This window comes from Sus scrofa, chromosome 7 (genome assembly GCF_054392235.1).
Source record: "Sus scrofa isolate SSC_HxYL_T2T_F1_AM1 chromosome 7, Sscrofa_HxYL_maternal_Yorkshire_Landrace_v2.0, whole genome shotgun sequence".
Lineage (NCBI taxonomy): Eukaryota > Metazoa > Chordata > Mammalia > Artiodactyla > Suidae > Sus > Sus scrofa.
Window position 1 is genome coordinate 16,688,501 of NC_139389.1, and position 20,074 is coordinate 16,708,574.

The 20,074-nt window shown below is 42.9% G+C and overlaps 1 protein-coding gene across 15 annotated transcripts in view; it reads left to right on the plus strand.

Moving 5' to 3' along the window:
- CDKAL1 (CDK5 regulatory subunit associated protein 1 like 1) overlaps positions 1–20,074 on the plus strand; it is a 951,913-nt gene that overhangs the window by 747,015 nt on the left and 184,824 nt on the right. For 10 of the 15 annotated variants that reach the window (XR_014809698.1, XR_014809711.1, XR_014809714.1 and 7 more), the window contains one exon: positions 17,818–17,971. The exons of 3 other annotated variants lie outside the window; for them this stretch is intronic. The gene's annotated coding sequence lies outside the window, so the exon portion shown is untranslated. Of the gene's footprint in view, positions 1–11,114; positions 11,256–17,817; positions 17,972–20,074 lie in introns of all 15 variants that reach the window. 2 more of the 15 variants (XR_014809704.1, XR_014809702.1) reach the window with 1 other exon arrangement.

The window sequence follows — 20,074 nt, forward strand, 5'->3', positions numbered from 1 at the left end:
CTTCTTCAATTTCTAGAGATTAGGATTACCCACAGCGTGTCAGCTCTTTTTATGTCCATATACTATATGGTTTCTATAATGATATAAAAATGAATTACTGAGATCCTAGAAGCTAATCATATTCTGCATTTCTCTCCTAATAATCCCAGATTACATTAATCATAAATGTCAGCGGCGTCTCTAGATGACTTCTTGACTTTTGACAAAAAGCCTTCATCTTGGCCCTTTAAATTCCAAGGTCAAGGAGAATGTAACATTCAGAATAATTATTAGCATTACTTTACGTTGACATTTCCTCCCTGCTTCTAGTTTAACATTCCACCCAGGCAATGAAGACGAATGTCATCTTTCGATTCACTGGAGGGAATTGCCCCAATTAAACCTGACTTAAAGGCTATTGGAAATGCTGTATTAATTTGCCGTTCTTCTTTAAAATAGAAAATATTTCATGAAGGAGAAGAATTTTCATTAAAAGCATTAAGGATTTACCATGACATGAACAAGCAATTTTTGAATTGACTTTTTTTTTTTTTTCCTCCCCAGGCTAGAATAATAAGCACCTCGGCCAGACCGGGGTCTCCCTGTCGGTGGGCATTCCATCTGGGCGAGCCTCCATCTTTTCCTTTTAGCTCCAAGGTCATTGCTACGGTTTTGTCACATCAGAAATCATTAGAGGTGTCTTTTCAAAATCCTGGCTTTTGCATGGAGCACAGCCTCCTGCCTATACAACCTCTTGATTATCCTTCCTTTCCCTGAACCCACCCTCCTCCTCTTAAAAAAAAAAAAAAAGTCAGGCTAAGGTTATTGGGGCATGTTCTAAAAAATGCCTCTCATGATACATTTGCTCTTTAAGATGGGGCTGGTGAGCTACTTTCTACAACATCGGCCCCATATCTGACCTATTCAGTGCTGTGTCTCCAGCGCCTGAACCAGGGTTGGTCAAGTATTTCTGCTGTGAATGAAACTCAGGGCCTGAGATTGTGGGCTCTGGAATCCACATTCTAGGATTGGGTCCCCATTTTGCCATCTACTGATCTTGCGTCATCGTGCGTCTATTGGCAAGTTACGGTATTTTTCTAAGCCTTGGCTCTTCATCTGTAGAATGGGGATCATAATTTGAACTTCATGGGGTTGTGGTGAGGGTTAAGTGAGATAATGCTTGTCATAGGCTTTGCTCTGGGCCTGGCAAATACTTCAGTCTTCCGAGCAAGGCGGAGATGGGTCAGGGTTAATCCCACCCTCCTCATTAAGTGATGTGGCCATTGCCCTGGGGTGCCAGTTGGTTTGGGGCTTCTGCTAAATCTCTGTCATTCACTTTCCAAGCATCTCTTGTGAAGTTGTAAGAATCTAACTGCCTTCCCTAGAATCCTAAGGCAAAATTCCAAATCCAGTCCTGCTTGAGAAAATGCAATTCCTATTCCATCCACTCAGCCTTAGCTTACTGATTGGAGCAAGTTTGAATCTTGGATGCTTATCTCTTTGAACTGCATCTCTAGACAAGGCTCACCCAGCTCTCACCTGCATCTATGCCACAGTCTCACCTCCCTACTAACCTTGGCAATGTCCCCTGGATTTTGCCTATGTTCACCTGCCTGATCCCACATCTCCCGTGACTCGTGGCCTGAGATGGGACACATCCAATCCCCTGCAGTCTGGCCTGACTCTCAGTTTCAGTCTCCTGTCCTTGTCCTTTCATACAGCCACCTGCCACTTGCCACTCCCTGATATCTTCAGCTTCACAAATTTCACATCACCTTGTATTTGGATTTGTCCTAATAGGATGTTCACTATAGGCAGAAACATTTCCAAATGCTTCTTTCTCAAATAAATGAACAGAATACTTTGAAATCTTTCAGACATGCCCCACCCCCGAAAGAAAAAGATGCAGAGATAAAATCACATTCCATCATTAACATTTAGCAAATACTACCATTGAGCTGAACTTGCTTCATATTTAAAGAAAACTGAGCAGAGCCAATACAGCCAGATCCCCTTCCCACTTCCCTTCCTGGTCCCATTTCCTTCCCTTTCTCCCTCCTTGTAGGGAAACACTATGCTAAAGTTGGTTTTTTCCCACCCATACATATTTTTATACTTTCACTTTCTGTCCATAAACTGTATCCTATCCTGGTTCTGTTTTATGGTTTTATATAGTTTTAAATGTTACTTATATTGCTGGTTGTATCTGTTAGGAGTTGAATTTTGTCTCCCTAAGTTCCTATACTGAAGTCCTTGTCCCCAGAGCCTCAGAATGGGGCCTCTTTTGGAAACAGAGCCATTGCAGATGTCATTAGTGAGTTACAGTGTGGTCATACTGGAGTAGGGTGAGTCCCTGTCACTGGTGTCCTGATAAAAAGATTGCCCTAGGAGGAGTTCCCGTCATGGCTCAGTGGTTAATGAATCTGACTAGGAACCATGAGGTTGCGGGTTCGATCCCTGGCCTTGCTCAGTGGGTTAAGGATCCAGCATTGCCGTGTGCTGTGGTATAGGTTGCAGACGCGGCTTGGATTCCGCATTGCTGTGGCTCTGGCATAGGCTGGAGGCTACAGCTCCAATTCAACCCCTAGCCTGGGAACCTTCATATGCCATGGGAGTGGCCCAAGAAATTGCAAAAAAAAAAAAAAAAAAAGATTTCCCTAGGAAAAGAGAGAAACACCTACAGGGGAGATGAGGTGGATACACAGGAGAAGACCTTCAATAAGCCAAGGAGTATCTCAGGAACCAGGAGCTGGAAGAGAGGCTTGGGGCATTCGGAAGGAATTGCCCTGCCTAGCTTTCTTTTTAAATTATTATTATTTTTCTTTTTACTGCCACACCTGCAGTATATGGAAGTTCCCAGGCTATAGGCTGAATCAAGAGCAGTAGCTGAGGAGTCACCACAGCCACAGCAACACTAGATTCTCGCTGCATCTTCTACCTGTGCCGCAGCTTGCAGCAACCCCAGATCCTTAACCTACTTAGCGAGGCCAGGGATCCAACACACATCCACGTGGATACTAGTTGGATTCTTAACCCACCAAACCACAATGGGAACTCCTCCTCTTTTTTTTTTTTTTCTTACAATGAACATAATATCTATTTTTATTTGGGAGATATCAAATTTTGACACACTGCTTCATTACTTTTTAAAAATCTATTATCTGGCTTAAACCTATTCAGCAAAAATGCCAATAAATTATATAAACTATAGTTGGGGTTTTTAAGAATGCAGAACAGAGTATGTTTTGTAATAATCAAACAATAACACCAAATCTGAATTGTTTCAGTGGTTAACTTGTAATTTGTTCTAATGTTTAGCTTCAGATAAAACCACAGTCAAACACATGCTAAGGCACGATTACAGAAGTTTCTCAGAAACACCCCCCTCTGCACTGTGAGCCAGCCTCCTTCTCTTTCTCCCCCCAGGGACAGGATGCAGTCGTATCGGGAGTCGAGGCACTCATTCCAAACTGTCCTATCCTGCCCACATCCAGAGTCAGGCTGGATGGAGAGTTGATGAGTTATTATCCCCCAGACCATGCTGTCTTGCATTTAAGTCAATCCATTTCTTTAAAAGGAAATCATGAGCTAAGAACTGCAGTACTGAAGTTAGAAATCAAATGTGTTAGTACTTAAAGTCACAAATTCTGAAAAGTAAAAATAGCAGACAAACACAGAACTTATATAAACAACCAATGAGTGAAGGCAAAAGTATTGCCACCAGATGCCTGAAAATGTTATATTTTTTAGTGTCTGTAGCTCTTTGCAGATTACATTTGGGGACAGTTCAGATGAATTTCAATAAACGATGTGTGTTCTACAAAAAGAGTAACAGGATTATCAACATGGGTGGCAGCATTTAAAAAAAATATCAATAGTGGTATTAGTGAATGTTTTCCACTTGGTTTCTAAATCTTTCTTTTTGGAGGAGGCAAACCAAAGTACTGTCTTAAGACTCCTCCTTCAAAGTTATAATATAATTTGGAGATTTTAAAGCTGAATAGGACCCTGTTCCTTGTCATCAGCTTCCTCTTCCTCATCATCTTGGTCTCCAGATTCAAGTGCATCCTCTTCTTCAACCTCTTGATCTTGGACTCCTAGTCTCCAAAACTATAAGCAGATGCATTTCTGACATTTACACCACCCAGGAGGTGGTGTTTTGTGATGGTAGCCTGAGCAGATAGTACAGCTCTTTTTAGTGGCTGGGGCAGCTCTCCATGCTGGACTTCACTATCCCATCCCTATCCATAGGCAAAGGCTTTACCTCTTATCTCCACGGGCACTAGAAACTCATTGCCCTGCATCTAGGAAATCTGGAAACCCAGTGAAAACCCAGGGCTACTTCCGTATCTGCTTTGACTTCTCTGGCCTTGATTTCTTTCATTTCTGGTCCCTGAACATCTCCCCTATTTTCCTTAAAGCTCAGCTATCCCTCTATATTTGTAAATGTTACATTTTATCCCACATCTGGGTATCTTGATATCTGGAGGCATCCAGGCTACCACGTTCACCTGCCATGTTGCTAGAAGTTCAATATTATGTTCTTAAATCCGTGTAACACTTTCTTGCATCCAATTCGATTCATGCTCCTCCTGATGTTTTTCATAAGACAGGATTAACCCCCGCAGGTTACAGGCAGACAACTAAAGATCAGAGAGTTGCAGTGACTTTCTCAAAGTTGCATAGCAGATAAATTGTGGAACTTGTCCTAGAACCTAACACCAGTGCTTTTTCTCCCCATCTTGGCACTTACTACAGCGTAAGTGTAACAGTAGCATTTCTATAAGGTGTGAGAGTATTATTCTAGTTCTACAGGATATTGTGTTATTTAAAAAGCTAGAGAATATGCTTGGAACCTCTCCAAGTTTCAGAAAACACTGCTAAAATTCTTCCAAGTAAAGCTGTGAGATGCTGTCAGGAGCATCCACATTTGACTGTTTCTCTTCCATGGATCTAAAAGCATCTTTTGAGAATCTGAGAAAACTTTCTGTTCCATACCATCCGAGCCATCAATCCTATGAGACAGATTTTCATCTCTGTTTATGCCTGAAATTTAGCAGAAATCCTCTCTATTTTCTTCTAGCAGATTTTCATGCCAGCAACCACAGGATTTTCCTCCTTAGTATATAATCTTGGAACTCTTTAAAGTGTATTGTGTATTACGGAATGAGGAATTTGGAAATAACTTCTAGGCTTAGCTTTAAAATAGATTTTAAGGTGGGTTTTCTCTTTTTTAAAATTTTAATTGAAATACAACTGATTAACAATATTGTATGATTTCTGCTGTACAGCAAAGTGATTCAGTTATACATATATATATGTGTATATATATATTCTTTAAAAATACTCTTTTCCATTAGGTTTCTCATAGAATATTGACTATAGGTCCCTGTGGTATAGAGTATGATCTTGTCAATTCACTCTATATGTAATAGTTTGTATCTGCTAACCCCACAGTCCCACTCCATCCCTCTCCCACACCCCCACCTCTCCTTGGTAGCCAGAAGTCTATTCTCTATGTCTGTGAGTTTTTTGTTTCATAAAAGTTCATTTGTATCATATCTTAGATTCCACATATAAGTGATATCATATGGTACTTATCCTTCTTTTTCTGATTTACTTCACTTAGTATGACAATCTCTAGTTGCATCCATGTTACTGCAAATAGCATTATTTCATTATTTTTTATGGCTGAATAGCATTGCATATATATATGTACATATCTTCTTCATCTGTCAGTGGAAACTTAGGTTGTTGCCATGGCTTGGCTATTGTGAATAGTGCTGCTGTGAGCATACGGCTGAATGTATATTTTTGAATTAGAGTTTGGTCCAGATATATGCCCAGGACTAGGATTGCTGGATCGTACGGCAGCTCTATTTTTCATTTTTTAGGAGCCTCCATACTGTTTTCCATAGTGTCTGCACCAACTTTCATTTGTACCGAGAGTGTAGGAGGGCTCCCCCTTTTAAGGTGGGTTTTCTACATAGCCACTGGCTTGGGTATAAAGAAGGTCCTTGCTGGAGAGGAATCGTCCCACCTTGGTGCAGCTAGCCTCTGAGTTAGCTTGCTGTTTGCTGCTCTGGAATCTACAATTAGGATCCTTTGAACTATCTGGATTCCTCACCCCAGCCTGGTTCAAGCAAATGGCTCAGTATCCTTCTACCCAGGAACTCTAGAAGGCTCCTCTGGCTTTATTTAGAGTCTCTCAGTTCTTGCCCCATTTCCATTCACCTCCAGCCTTTTTTGTCTTAGTCTCATGTACATTTCTTTCAACACCCTTCAGTCCCTGCCTTTCCAGAAACTCATTTCCTGGCTGGTCTCGAGAGAACAGCAGGGGATTTGCTCTTGATTCCTGTAACTGCTTGTCTTTCTCTCTTCACCTGGGCTGCTGGGGGTGCTGCCCATGAAATTTGCAGCCCAGCTTTTGCAACATACTGGACCTTACCAGATGTGTTGCTAAAGTTACAGATTTCATTCTACTCTTGCCTACCCTCATGTAAGTCTGCTCTGATTTCCTTACTAGTCTTTTTTATTCTGTCAAAAGCAATTGGCAGGTTGGTGGGCAAAACGTTTCCAAGCTCAAAGAATTCTTTAATGAATAGCAAAAGTCATTACATGTAGCTTAATTTTAAAAGTCTGTTTTCTTTTCATTAAATAATACACAAACATAAAAAAAAAACCTGTTAATGGGAAGTCGTTTAATGGGTAGAGAGTTCAACTTTGCAAGGTGAGAAAGTTCTAGAGGTTGATTGTATCACAATGTGAATATATTTAACACCATACTTAACTGTATACTTAAAAACAGGATGGTAAATTTATGTTGTGCGTGTTTTACCACGATAAAAAGAAAACTCCAAAACAACTTGTCTTAAATTTCACATGTTTTTGCAAGCTGTCCCAACCCTTTTAGGAGCAAAGTGTCTGCAAATATATAAGGTATCTGTATTTCCACCATTTTCTTTTGTCCGTCTGATATTGGCATACCACGCCCACCTTTGCTTCTATACCATGTTTTTTTGTTTTGTTTTTTGGTTTTTTTTTTTTATGGACACAGAGCTACAATCACAGTACAGTGCTCTCCCCAGGATCCATAGGGGATTTTTTACAGGAGCCCCAACGGTACCACAATTGGAGGATGCTCAAGTCGTTTATGTAAAATGGTGTAGTACAGTCGGCCTTCCATCCGTGGATGCGAAGTCCGCTGGTACCGAGAGCCGACTGTATGTATTTAAGGCGGAAGGCTTCTTACATGCATTACGGCGTTCCTTCCTTGTGCGCCTCATAGTGCCTCAAAGTAACTGTCCAGACAAAGGTAGACGCTCAGAGCCTGAAGCTTCCTTTTCTGCTCCTTGGTACTGGGTTTATCACACTACGGTAGCGCCCCCCCTGTCCGTGTTCTCAGATACACAACTAATCATGGAAAAGAAAGTTTATGTCTTTGGAGCAATGTCCTCTAGCTGTTTTCTTCTAATTCAGTAAATGTGGCGGGGTGGGGGGGGGGAAGAAGAAGGTCAGGGGTCAAAGTCCATGTGGTCTCCTCAGCACAAAAGGCATTTCTCAACAAAACTGCTGGAAGTGTCAAGCTGACATGAAGTCATGGGGTTATTATCAAAGCAACTTTGAGATGGGGACTCTTCCAGGGTAAAAAGATGCTGTTTACACCTGCCGGGCATCCTTCGTTTATTACCTCTGGCTGAACTGTGTTGCTTCGTGCTACCCCCACACACACACAGCTGGCCCTGCTGATGCTGGGAATCTGTTTAATTGTATAACATGCTTTAAAGCTTCTTGGGAGATTCAGGTGACTATTTCAAACAGTAGGTTTTTGATTTTTTTTTTTTAATGGTTGAAGGGATTAAAAAACAAACAAACAACAATACTTGGATCATTTTTGAAGTGCATCTATTTTTGTCTTTTTCTGCCTGAAACCAAAATGCTCTTGGCAAAGTCTGTCCCTGAAATGATATCTTAAGTTACGGAGTCCAGAAGAAGACAAGGAGGCCAGGGTGCTAGAAACCAAAGTGGGAAACAGAAATCCAAATTTGAATATTTGACTGTGATTGCCTGGGTGGGTAAAGCCTTGGACAAAACAGGACTTTCTTCGTATGGGGAAAAAAAAAAAGCCCAGATATTTATTGCTACCAGCTTACTTCTCAGCAATGCTTGGCTGTAACAGCAGCTTTGCAAAGCATGAGAAGTTACTGAGGTTTCTGCATCTGCAAGCTAAATGCTCTTGGAGTTTTTTTCCTAAATACAACACATCTAAGCAAAAACATCGTCTGAATAATTTCTGTGAAGGAATTTGGTTTCTCAGATTTTAAAAATGTCTTTGCTTACCAACATCTTCCATTTTTCCATTCCTCCATGTGTCTGCAGAGGGGAAATCAGAGGTCAAAGCCACTGTATTCATTATATGTTTTTACATTTACATCTTCTCTCATTTATACCTATTTGGTGAATCCTTGTTTTTGTGTTTCTGCTCATTTTCTTGGCTCGCTTTAGAAAATTCTAGCACCTAGATACATTTGAATAGCCAGTTACAACTGAACCCTGAAACAAGTTGAAGCATTCAGGATATAGGGAAGGAGTATTTTTGGTTGTCGTTTCTCATTCCATTCTGTGCCCCAGGGTATTCAAAGCAGATAATATTGGAAAATAGACATCGTGCCAGCATAGTTCTTAGCATTTTAAGTAAATTACCTCATTTAGTCCTCTTGTAGTTTCTATCAACATGCTACAGAGAAGGAAACAGAGGCTCAGGGTGGTTAAGGACCTGCCCCTGTGTTTTCTAGGTAGTAAGCAGAAAAGCTGGGAGGGGAACCCAGGCCTTGTCCTGGTCCAACATGTGCTCTGGCTCCCCAGTGCTGTGCTGGGGAAGGTTAAACAACCAGTTCTCAAGCAAACAAACAAAAATTCTCTTTGTCAGTAGCTTTTGCTGATTTCCGTGGCGCACATTGAGGGTGGCTGCCTTTCAAGCTGCCTGTGGGAACTCTGCTGGCTCCCAAACCTGCTGAAGATGGAATTGCCGGCTCTCATGAGCCCATATGAGGCAGCTCCAGGATAGCATCTCTGTATCTTTTCTCTTCAGGGACAAGCAAAGGACAGTCTGTGTGCTGGGTGCAGCTGTCCTGACACGTGTGCCTGACACTGGCCATCTAGGGAGGCTTTCCAGGGAGAGCTGGCTGCCTCCATGCCCGCCTGCTGCCTCCTCAGCACACTCCTGACTTCTGGCTTCCCTTTGTGAGTGGGAGGGACCCTTCATGCCTGGGCAGTGCTGCGACTGGGAGCCAGGACCAGGCCTGCAAGGCCCACTCTCAGGTCGCATGCAGGACAGATGGCAGCTTTCTTAGACAAACGAACCCACAGGAGAGTGGGGAGAGAAGGGCTGAGTTGCTAAGAGGAGGTGATGAGGGCTCCCAGAGCTGACAGGAGGATGAGCACTATCGGGGTTCCATCCTTCTCCTCTGGGTGAGGACCTGGGCTCAGGGGGGGCTAACCGCCTGTACTGAGGGAGTTACCATTCTTTTATGGCATATCCAGGTCTCTTGAGAAAAGGAAATTTATTTTAAGACTCTTACTAGGGATGGATATGAATACCCCTCCCCCACCCAGGCTGATTTTCATTATCTAACCTTGATTCACAGAAGGGGCTGGGGGCTCCCTGGCACTGAACTTTCAGAGAGACACATAGCAGGAAGGGATGCTGGGCCTTCATCACCAGGGGTCCGCGGAGGGTGACATGCTTGGACCAGTTCTTACCCTTATTCACGTTAAGGCTCCTACTTTGAGTCTATGGGGCCTGACCCTGTGGCATTCACATCGTGTCTCAATACAGTTTTCCTTGAGCCCCCGGTTTGGGCGTGGGCTTTGCTTGACATCCACAAGGTCCTTAGAAAGAGATGAAATCCACACACATGGAAGCAGCCTGTGAGTTTTCTGAGGGCAGGGAAGAGGGAGGTTGGTTGGTGGTGGCTTCTGCGGCATTTGCTCAACACAGAAAGGGAATTTGGGGTGAAACACACAAGAGAACCGGAGTCAGGTTTTTTGTGTTTTTTGTTTTTTCCTTTTTGATTTATTTGTTTGGTTTTTGAGGATGGGTGTTTTTGCTGCTACAGGGAAATCTTCCTTGGGCTCTCTTGTCAATGGCATCTTTGTTTTCATGTTATACCACTTACAGGGCTACCTTTAGGCTCTGCTCTCTGGATTCCAGTCTTGATTTCCACTGAGAGAAAAACCTCACTCAATTTCATAGTACATTAGGGGGAAGAAGGGCTATGAGGGTGTGAGTGGGGTGGGCGGGGGCCTCACCTGCAGTGCAGGCCAGTGAGGCAGGAAATGACACCCTTCATCACTGCATTCTCGTCTACACTCGGTTCCATCCCGGTGGCCAGGCACCTTCATCATCGCTGCCGAGGCTGGACGGGCTTGTTACACCTCTCCATGCTTCCAGAGGGTTCTCCCTGAGCTCTCGACAGGATGATGAATGGTGCTTTGGGTCAACCCTAAAAGACTGAGGAGACAAATATACCTCATTCGTGGGAAAACAAGCCCCAGGACATACATTATCGAAGAAAAATGAGATGGCCAGTGAGCTGTTTGTTAGGTATGTATCAGCTTTCATCTTTATTGTAGGACTTTATTTGGTTTTTATGTGCATATGCATATGTATGTATATTTTTAAATATGCTTACGTATATAGTATATACACACACTTTATTAAAAACAAGCACTAGATACTAGAAGATTATTCAGGGATTGCTTTTCTTACATCCTTTTTCTTGTTACAAAAGGTAGAGAAGACTTGGATAAAAGTAAGTCTCAACAAAAAAGAAGCAAAAAATAATCTATATTTTAAAAATCACAAAAACAGGGAGTTCCCATTGTGGCTCAGTAGAAATGAATCCGATTAGTATCCACGAGGATGTGGGTTTGATCCTTGGCCTTGCTCAGTGTGTTCAGGATCTGGCCTTGCTGTGCCTGTGGTGTAGGCTGGCAGCTGCAGCTTCGATTTGACCCCTAGCCTGGGAACTTCCACATGTCGGGTGGGGGTGAGGCCCTAAAAAGCAAAAAAAAGGCAAAAAAAAACATCACAAAAGCAAATCACTATTAACCATTTGGAATCTATCTTCCAGTTATTTTTTTGATGCACAGAGAAACATTTCTTTGCCGGCGCCCCCCAACCCCACCCTCACCCCGGTAGGATCGACTCCAGGATTCCTAGAGATAAAAGAGATGAAATAGTGAAACAGGAAGCAGCACAAACATGTCACAAGGTAAATCCTCACAACATGTTACTTGATCTGAGCCTGCTCACTCAGTGTCGCAGAGCCGTCCTGAAGAACCAGGGAAGAGCAGGTGTGAGGCCTGGAAAGTGTGCAGCATGCTCCCTGGGGGAGGCCATCAAGGGCAGCAAGGGAGCCAGCATTAGAGCCCCAGGGCCTGGGCAGCCGCTTGGGTTCTCAGACAGGCTCTTTGCATACTTTTGCTGCAGAAAGTTGAACCAAGTTCAAGAAGTTGGTGACTCGGCTAATGGCCTGGAGAATGAGGAACTGGATGGGGTGAAGTGCTCCAGAGGAATGTCTGGCACAGAGTCCTTATTTCCAGAACTTTCCAGTGCTGGCAGGTGTGAGATTGTGCAGTCACGGCGATCCTTGCCAAGGGGATTGAGCGCGAACTGCCGAGCACGGAGGGGAAAGTCCCTTGGTGGGCCGTGTGTGCTGTTAAGGGCAAGTGACAGAAGAGGGTACAATAAACACCAGTTCCAAAAACACTTTGCAGGCCTTGGGACTTGGCCAGTCACAGAGGCAGAGCGTGTTGGCCAGATCTGACGTGTGTGGGGGGGGAGAAAAAGTGATGAGACAAAGCTTGTCTTTTTATAGTGTTCTGTTTGTACCAAGTGACTCATAGCACGAGGTGAAAATATTTGAAAAGACAAGGAAGGGGAAAAAACGTGCTGGTTGATATTCATGAAACTGAAGCTTTTGAGTATCATCTTTCCCCGTCTCTACCTAAAACGTGGTAGGCATCCCAGCCTTCTTTCAAGTTCAGCTAAGTTACACATGCACGATGGTTTTGTTGTAAGCTTTGACCTTGAGGTAAAAATCTGCTTCCAAATACTTTCCAGTCCCTGTCTTTAAGAGAAGAAATGGATGGATGTAGCCATGGGTGCCCCAGCTATGGAAGGGAAAGGAGACAAGAGCAGCCCTGGGTCTGCAGAGAGTCAGGGTCTGAGGACAGAGGTCAGAGGTCAAAGGATGAGCCTGTGACTGAAACATGTACAGTTTGATTTTGAGTTCTAGGGTAAAAGCCTTTTCCCACTCTGCCTCCTTTCTCACCTCTCTTCATTCTGCTCGTTCCTGGCTTGATGACCGCATTATCTCAAGTGAAGTTGTGGTGGAAATCCTGTGAAATAAGTGACCTCAGACAAAATCCCCTCCTGGTCTGGCATTCTGTGGTCGGCAGAGGCAGTCAGGGGTAGTTATTAATTAACCTTTTAGTGCTGGCTGTGTCTGTTGGCCGCAAAACACACAAAGGCCTTGGTATAAAAACAGCAGCCACAAATCACAGCTCAATAATTTCCTGGGTTTATGTGAACAAATATTCAGAAAAATGGAAGGTACTGTGTATTCAATAGCCTTAAAAAAAGAAAAATCAGTCACAAAATTGCTATGGGTAGAAAGTCAGCTCTTTAGAGGGAATTCTAGGACTGGCTCTGGTGCCATTTACGAGGGCAAGTAGCTTTCCTTTTTCCCATACATAAAATGAGGAGGCTGAATTGAAAGATTGCTAGGGTTTCTCTTCTTCTCCTTCTTCAAAAAAAACTTATATGATTTCATGATTCGTCTGCCTCAGGCAGCAGTTTGGGATTACCAGATTGAGCAATATTTGGGACATATTTATTCTAAAAAATCATGCGTTGTTTATCTGAAATTCAGATTTAGCTGGGTGTTCTGTATTGTATCTGGCAACCCTACAAGAGTGAAATTTGTGTTGGGAGGACAGCAGCTGACCCTGGCTCTGCTCCCTTGCCTGGGCAGCAAGGCGGGACCAGTAGAAGGCGCCTGTGGGAACCGGTCCCCTCCCACCCCATCCCAGGCAGCAGAACAGGAGGAGGCTGCCCCGCTCAACTTTGCTCACATCAGGGTCACGGCAAACTCAATTCTCTCCAGATCTTTGTCGGCAGAACAGCTCGAATCTGTATTTAATTTGGCCACCTTTCCAATCAGCACTAAAAACAACAACAACTCAAACAACTCCTTTTCAGTACAAGGAGACAATTTCTTTATCTTTCTCTTTGGAGTTAAGTTCTAGCACATAACCAAGGAAGCAGGTCCTGCTCAACAGAAAATCTTGGACGTTGTATGCATTGGAACAAAATTCACTTTGTGAGGATGACGTACCATGCACCTTGGTGAACAGTAAGAGTGCTCTGAATCCAGATGTAGGATATGCCTTCAAAAAAAAAAAAAAAAACCAAAAAAATGTGGGATGAGATTTATACGACTATAGCTTTTGAGAACTTATAAAATTTCTTTCTTACATTGTGTGAGTTTATTTTTACAAATAACCCAATGGAAGGGGTACTTTATTTGTTCCATTTTACAGGTAAGGAATTTGGCTTAGAAATGTTGCATTTCTTACTGAAATCTCCCAGAAAGTCAATGAAAGATGGGGCTTGAACTCAGGTCCTTGACCACAGTTCTTTTTCCTTGACCTCCATTTCTCCCCTCTGCTGCCCTGCTATGTGAGGACTCTTTTTCTTGAAGACTCACATATTTTGAAGGTCTCTGTGGGGTTTAGAAAGACAGGTCCAGTGCTTTTTGATGGTTTTGGCCAGTCTGTACTCAGACTCCTTTTGCTTCTTTGTTTGATCGTCTCCAGTAAACCAGGACAGAGGCTTGGAGAGCTGATAAGCATCATTGCAGCAGATGAGGAAACTGTGGCTCAGATGGTTGAAATTAGAGCAGGCAAGGCTTTGCTCACTCCCTCTCCCTCCAGGGATCAGCCGTGCCCAGCCTGGGCAGCTTGGGAAATACTCAGAAAAACTCAAATTCATAGCAGGTGATCAGCAGCACACACATTCCCTAGAAATGGCTTAAAGAAACTGATACCCACTCCTGTTCCTCGTTTCTGTTGCTGATATGGGAACCCTTCCTGTGTGTGTTTGGTGACTAAGTAATAACTCAATCACCTCTGGTCCAGTTCACTTCTGCGGTCTCCGGAAGGATAGATTAGGCTGGGTTCCAGGCCTTGTTTATGCCAGGAAACTAGAAAATTGATTAGGATTTTCTTCTGCAAGCTCTGCCATGCTGCTCTCAAAAAGTACCAGCTAATGTTAGGGTTTTGAATACTAAATAGCATTGCTTTCTTTTACATGAATAGTCTAAAATGTTTTCCTATTATATTTGAAAGTATGTGTTCCCGATTTTATATATTAACTATTAATTAGTTAACACATCTAGCTCCTGGAAATTAAATCACTCACAGGCCTCACATTGTGTGGATAGCATTTGTACTTACTCATTTATATGTTTTAGAGATTTGCATAGTTTTGATCACTTAAAGAAGAAGAAGCAAAACTTACCAAAACCACATTGGACAAATGACTTGCAAAAAATGCACACTAGCTGAGATTATGGGTGACTTGTTAATGCTTCTTTCACTCTCATAAAGTCCCTTAAATTAAATTAAAAAAAAAATAATGGTAGCAGAAAGGAAACCTTCATTACCCAAACCTACATCTAAAAACTAATCTCCCCAACTGCCTCGCAGTCTCATTTCTTTCTAGCTGTTGACAAACAACGCATATTAACATAATTGAGATAATTAAGGGCAGCGCCAGGTACTGTTATCCTACAGGCTGCTGCAGCCCCAGGACTGCCAATTTCCGCTCCCTTCTAACAGCCTGAAGGCGTGGAGATTAACACCTACAAAGTGTGGTGGCTTGAATATAGATGAGGGGAGAGAGACCGGCTGCTTCCTTTGATTAAAACATTAGAAGAATAATTATTAAAATAGTGAAATGGCTTCAGCCTTCTGTTAAGATTTTTTTTTTTTCTCCTCCAGTTTACTATGCAGCTCTGAAACTTTTTTTTTTTCATTCCTCCATATGGCAAATTACTGTCATTGAAAATCTTATCTTTTAAGTTGAGAATATTTTGTATGGATTGAGTTAGTGGTCCCCAAGACACGGTAATTTTCATTGTTGCCGAGGAGAGGAAAATATTACTTCTGGAAAGCCAGCAGGCATTTTATTAAACAATTGTACCAGCTGGAAACAAATTATTGCCTTTATTCGAAACTACCGTTTAGAAGGATGCTTTCACTGCAGTGAGAAATAAGTGATGGGACTAGCTAGGGTTCTCATGGTGGTGGATTCCTTAGCAGACCAATCTAGACCCAAATCAGGACCACTGTTGAGGCTATTGGCTGCTCTCTTTACATCAAGGCTGTGGTTGCTTTTAACTTAGAAACTCACTCCATGTCACTCTTTTCACTTTCTAAAGGGTCTGGAATATTTAAGAAGGTTTAGAGGAAGAGAGATACACATATTGGGCAGAATCCAAACACAATACTAATGTATCCCTCCTTTTTCAGTTTTTCTACAAAGTTATTACACACATCCTAAAGCTACAGCCTCTGGGTCCCTTCCCTGGTGTGAGATAAGAGACATCCACCTTTTTGCAAAGGACAAAGACAGGCTTGCATTATGCCCTAAAGGTCTTGTGATCCAGAACTTGGTTCTGTTCTTGGAAAAACAAACATGCTCAGCCAAAAGTAGTACAAGCCACGTTATCAGCAATATCTCCATTCCATATTTTTAGTGGGCAAATAAAATCTATCAGGACAATGTAATTTAGCAGGGTGGAGAGAGCCTCATAGTTTCCAGAGCAGGGATGCGCGTGCTCTGGTGCATTTTTGGTGGAACTGATCTGTTTTGGCAGTAACTTCCAGCTTCCTTTTTTTTTTTCCTATGCATAGATTTTTTTTTTTTTTTGCAATGGAAAAATACAGCACAAGACCCTGAAAGTCTGAAAGTAAAAGTGACTACTGAGAACACTGCCCATTGCTTTCTTTCGAGAATTTGTTTTCTGCTGCCTTGTTGCTAGACACCCATTCATTTAAAAAATTAAGTGCCTTCCTGTCAGAAACTTATTTGAATTGTGCTTATTCAAATTCTGGGAAAAAGCGCTTTTTGGTCATTTCATTCCTTCAAAATCTGCTATACCTTCTGACTTGGTTGACTGATACAAAAAAGTCATCTATTTAATTGTGCAAGTTGGGAACTTAGATAATTTTCTCAGCCAAATCATCTTCAATCCTCCCCCAGCGTCTATCCTTCTAGCATAGTTTCTCAAGGGAGATAGAAATTTATTTGGGGTAAACCAGCACCTTTTGAGCATAGTAAAAATGAGACAGAATTAGAATATTGTGCTAGATTAAGTGGGAGCGGGAACAAGGAGGTTTGCAATGTAGATTACAGACCCAGGAAGTTAGCCACGTAGAATCCTGTGTCTGTAGTTCAGAAAAGGTCAGAGAGGCACATCTCACTGCTTTGAGCAGAGTGAGAAGGTGGAACTGAGTTTGGTAGCATGATCTCAATTTTTTCTGTGTGAAACACAGGTTAAGTCTATGATGAAATTTTGTGACCGCTTCCAGCTCCATTTAATTTGGCCGGTTGGTTGACCTGGGTGAAGGTTCCGTTCTTCTTCCTCTCCACCTGCAGTCACTCCTCCTGATCAAGCAATGCTCTACCTCGAAGCTAAGGAAGATGTATCTTGCCTCTTCCACATCCAAGAGAGAAGCTGAGATAGGTCCACATGGCAGGCCTGGTCTGAGGTCTTGGTACATGTAGATACTGAATTGCCGAAGCTCCATCTGATTGATCTAGACCCATGTATGTGCATTTGCAATTTAACAAAAGAATACATGAGAAAATTAAACCCCTCTTTTCATTTCTGTGGCTGCTGTGACAAACTATCATACTCGGTGGCATCAAACCACAGAAATTTATTCTCTCATGGTTCTGAGGCTGGACATCCAAATGCAAGGTGTCGGCAGGGCTGTCCACTCTCCGAATGCTCTGGGACAGAATCTGCTCCTTGCTTCTTCCGGCTTCTCTTGACTCCTGGCAGTCCTTGAATTGTGGCTGCATCACTCTGATCTCTGCCTTCATCTTCACATCCCCTTTTCCTGTGTCTCTATGAAGGATGCTCATCATTGGATTTAGGATTTACCTGAATAATCCATAATGATCTCATCATATCAAGATGTTAATTTAATTACATCCTCAAAGATCTTTTTTTTCCAAATAAGTTCACACTTGCAGGTTGTAGGAATTAGGATGTGGGCATATCTTTGGGGGGGGGCCACCATCTAGCCCACTCTAGTTCCCCAAACTGATTGTTTCTCATAAGAAAATGTTTGGAAATAGCTGCTATGTTATAAATGGAGTGTTTTTCGGTGTTTTTTTTTTTTTTTTTTTTCTTTTTGGTCTTTTTTAGGGTTGCACACAAGGCATAAAGAAGTTTACAGGCTAGGGGTTCAATTGGAGCTGTAGCTGCCAGCCTACACCACAGCTCACGGCAATGTCAGATCTTTAATCCACTGAGCGAGGCCAGGGAGTGAACCTATGTCCTCGTGGATACTAGTTGGGTTTGTTAACTGCTCAACCACAATGGAAACTCCTAAATGGGCTGATTGATTTGCATACATGTATTTCTTTCTTTGACATGACTTAATCTATCCCCACAAGGTTTTAAGGCAGATGCATAAGACCATGCATTGTTTACGAAGAGAGGTGATTTTTATTCCAGATTTGTATTGTTCTTGTAGATACACTCTGTGGTCTGTGGGAATCGCAAGCCCTCCTCATACACCTCTAAGCACAAGAAGCGCTCGTTCACAAAAAGAGGGAGAGGATATTTCTGCTACTGTCTTGCCCTTGTTCTCCAAGGACCTCCTCATCCCTGTTTTGCCAAACCTCCTGGTAAGCTTCTCCCATAAGCTCCTTCAAATGCAGTGATCGATTCTCTACCTTCTTAGAACGGTAGATACTCATTTGCTGTTCGTCAACTCATCCTTCTTAAAGGAAGCTAAGGGGAGAAATGTCCTCAGCATCCCAGAATACTCCCTGGTGAGTTGGCCAAAGATGAAGAGACAGAGGACTGTGACTAACTAGCATAGGTTTCTTGGGCTTGCAACCTGCTGTGCAGCCAGCAAACTCAAGTGAGGCATGGAACGAGGCTGTAAAATGAAAATTGGATTTCCCTGGTTGCCCAGCTGTTAAGGATCTGATGTTGTCACTGCTATAGTACAGGTTTGACCCCTGGCCCAGGAACTTCCACATGCCGCAGGTGCGGCTCCCCCTAAAAAAGTTCTCCCTTCTTCCATGTGCTTCTTGCCTCTGTTCCCTGAAGCCCACAACTCCCTGCACCTCTTGCACAAAGTGCAGCACTCTTAGAAAACTAAGTCAGGAGTTCCCATCATGGTGCAGTGGTTGACGAATCCGACTAGGAACCATGAGGTTGTGGGTTTGATCCCTGGCCTTGCTCAGTGGGTTAAGGATCCGGCGTTGCCGTGAGCTGTGGTGTAGGTCACAGACACGGCTCGGGTCCTGAGTTGCTGTGGCTCTGGCGTAGGCTGGCAGCTACAGCTCCGATTCGACCCCTAGCCTGGGAACCTCCATATGCCGCGGGAGCGGACCAAGAAATGGCAAAAAGACAAAAAAAAAAAAAAAAAAAAAAAAAGAAAGAAAGAAAACTAAGTCTGGATCCCTCTTAAAACCCTGCCGTATTTTAAGCTCTAGCTACCTGCAAACAGGCCCCAGTGTGCTGGTCCCAATTCTTAGATTCGGTGATAAGCAGTGAATAGAGGCCTTATTTAGACTGATCCTCAGTCATGGTCCCTGGCTGATTCTGGCTTTATTGGAGAAGCCAGCATTGGGGGGTTAGGAGCACCTGTGCCATTGTTAAGATTCTGCCTTTTGATTCTTATCCTGTGATTTCTCTTGAGGATCACCCGTTCTGGAATCCTGGAGGGGGATGGAGTATTTGTCAGGGTTCGGACAGTCTTGGGTTTCCAGTCACGGTGCCTTCATAGTATCATCACAGGGGACACTCACCTTGATTGGTTCAATGAAATATTATACTCATTGTAATTGACCTCTGGCATCGTGAAAAAGAGTATTTCTTCAGAAACTGTGGACTATAACCAAACTCCATACTTGATGGTGGCAAGGCCCTATACCCTCTACTCAAAAAATTGTGAGGGAAAAAGGCCCAATCATCAGTTTGGATTGTGACCCATCAGATCAGCCATTCCTCCTGAGAAGGAAACAAAGCAGAAGCAGATATGGTGTGGGCAGAGCAAAATTTGTTTCCTCCCCATTTCTTTCAGGTACCTTGTTTGTACTGGACTTGGGTCTAGGATATGATGGTCCTATTTCATTCTGCTATAACTCTACTGGGTCAAGATTTGAGCGGAATCCATGGTCTGTCTTAGGTGGTCTGCTGTGCGGCCTTCACCTGTCTGATATCTCAGTCTGACCTTTCTTCTCTGAAATATCTTCTTCCCTATAGCTAGTATTTATATGTAGTGAAGGATTTCCTAGACTCTGATCCAAGAAGCATGAGTCTGGAGAGCTGTTTTAACAAGAAGAATAAAAGGGGGTCTGGCGTCTAATATGTTTGGCAAACTCAGCATGCTATAATCCCCTCTTGGAGATGCATAACAAACATTAAAAGCCTCCTTAACCTCGGTTAATGTGGAATTTCCCAAACTTATTTGACTCCAGACCTCCACATTCATATAACACCTATTAATAGGGAGAGGCAGATTCTGGAAAATACTGGCCTGAGAGAAGATATGTTGGATTTTGAAACAAAAGGCTTGTGTCTGAATCTCCTCTGTGATTTTCTCACTGTTGGCATCAGATAAGTCATTCATGACCTCAGTCACCTTGTATATAAAATGAATGTATACAGCTCTGGCTTACCTGCCAACCAGGGTGATAAGAAACAAAGATGTCTATGAAAGTACTTCTAAAATTACAATAGGCTGTTCAAAATTAGTTATGTGTATGTAGATCTAT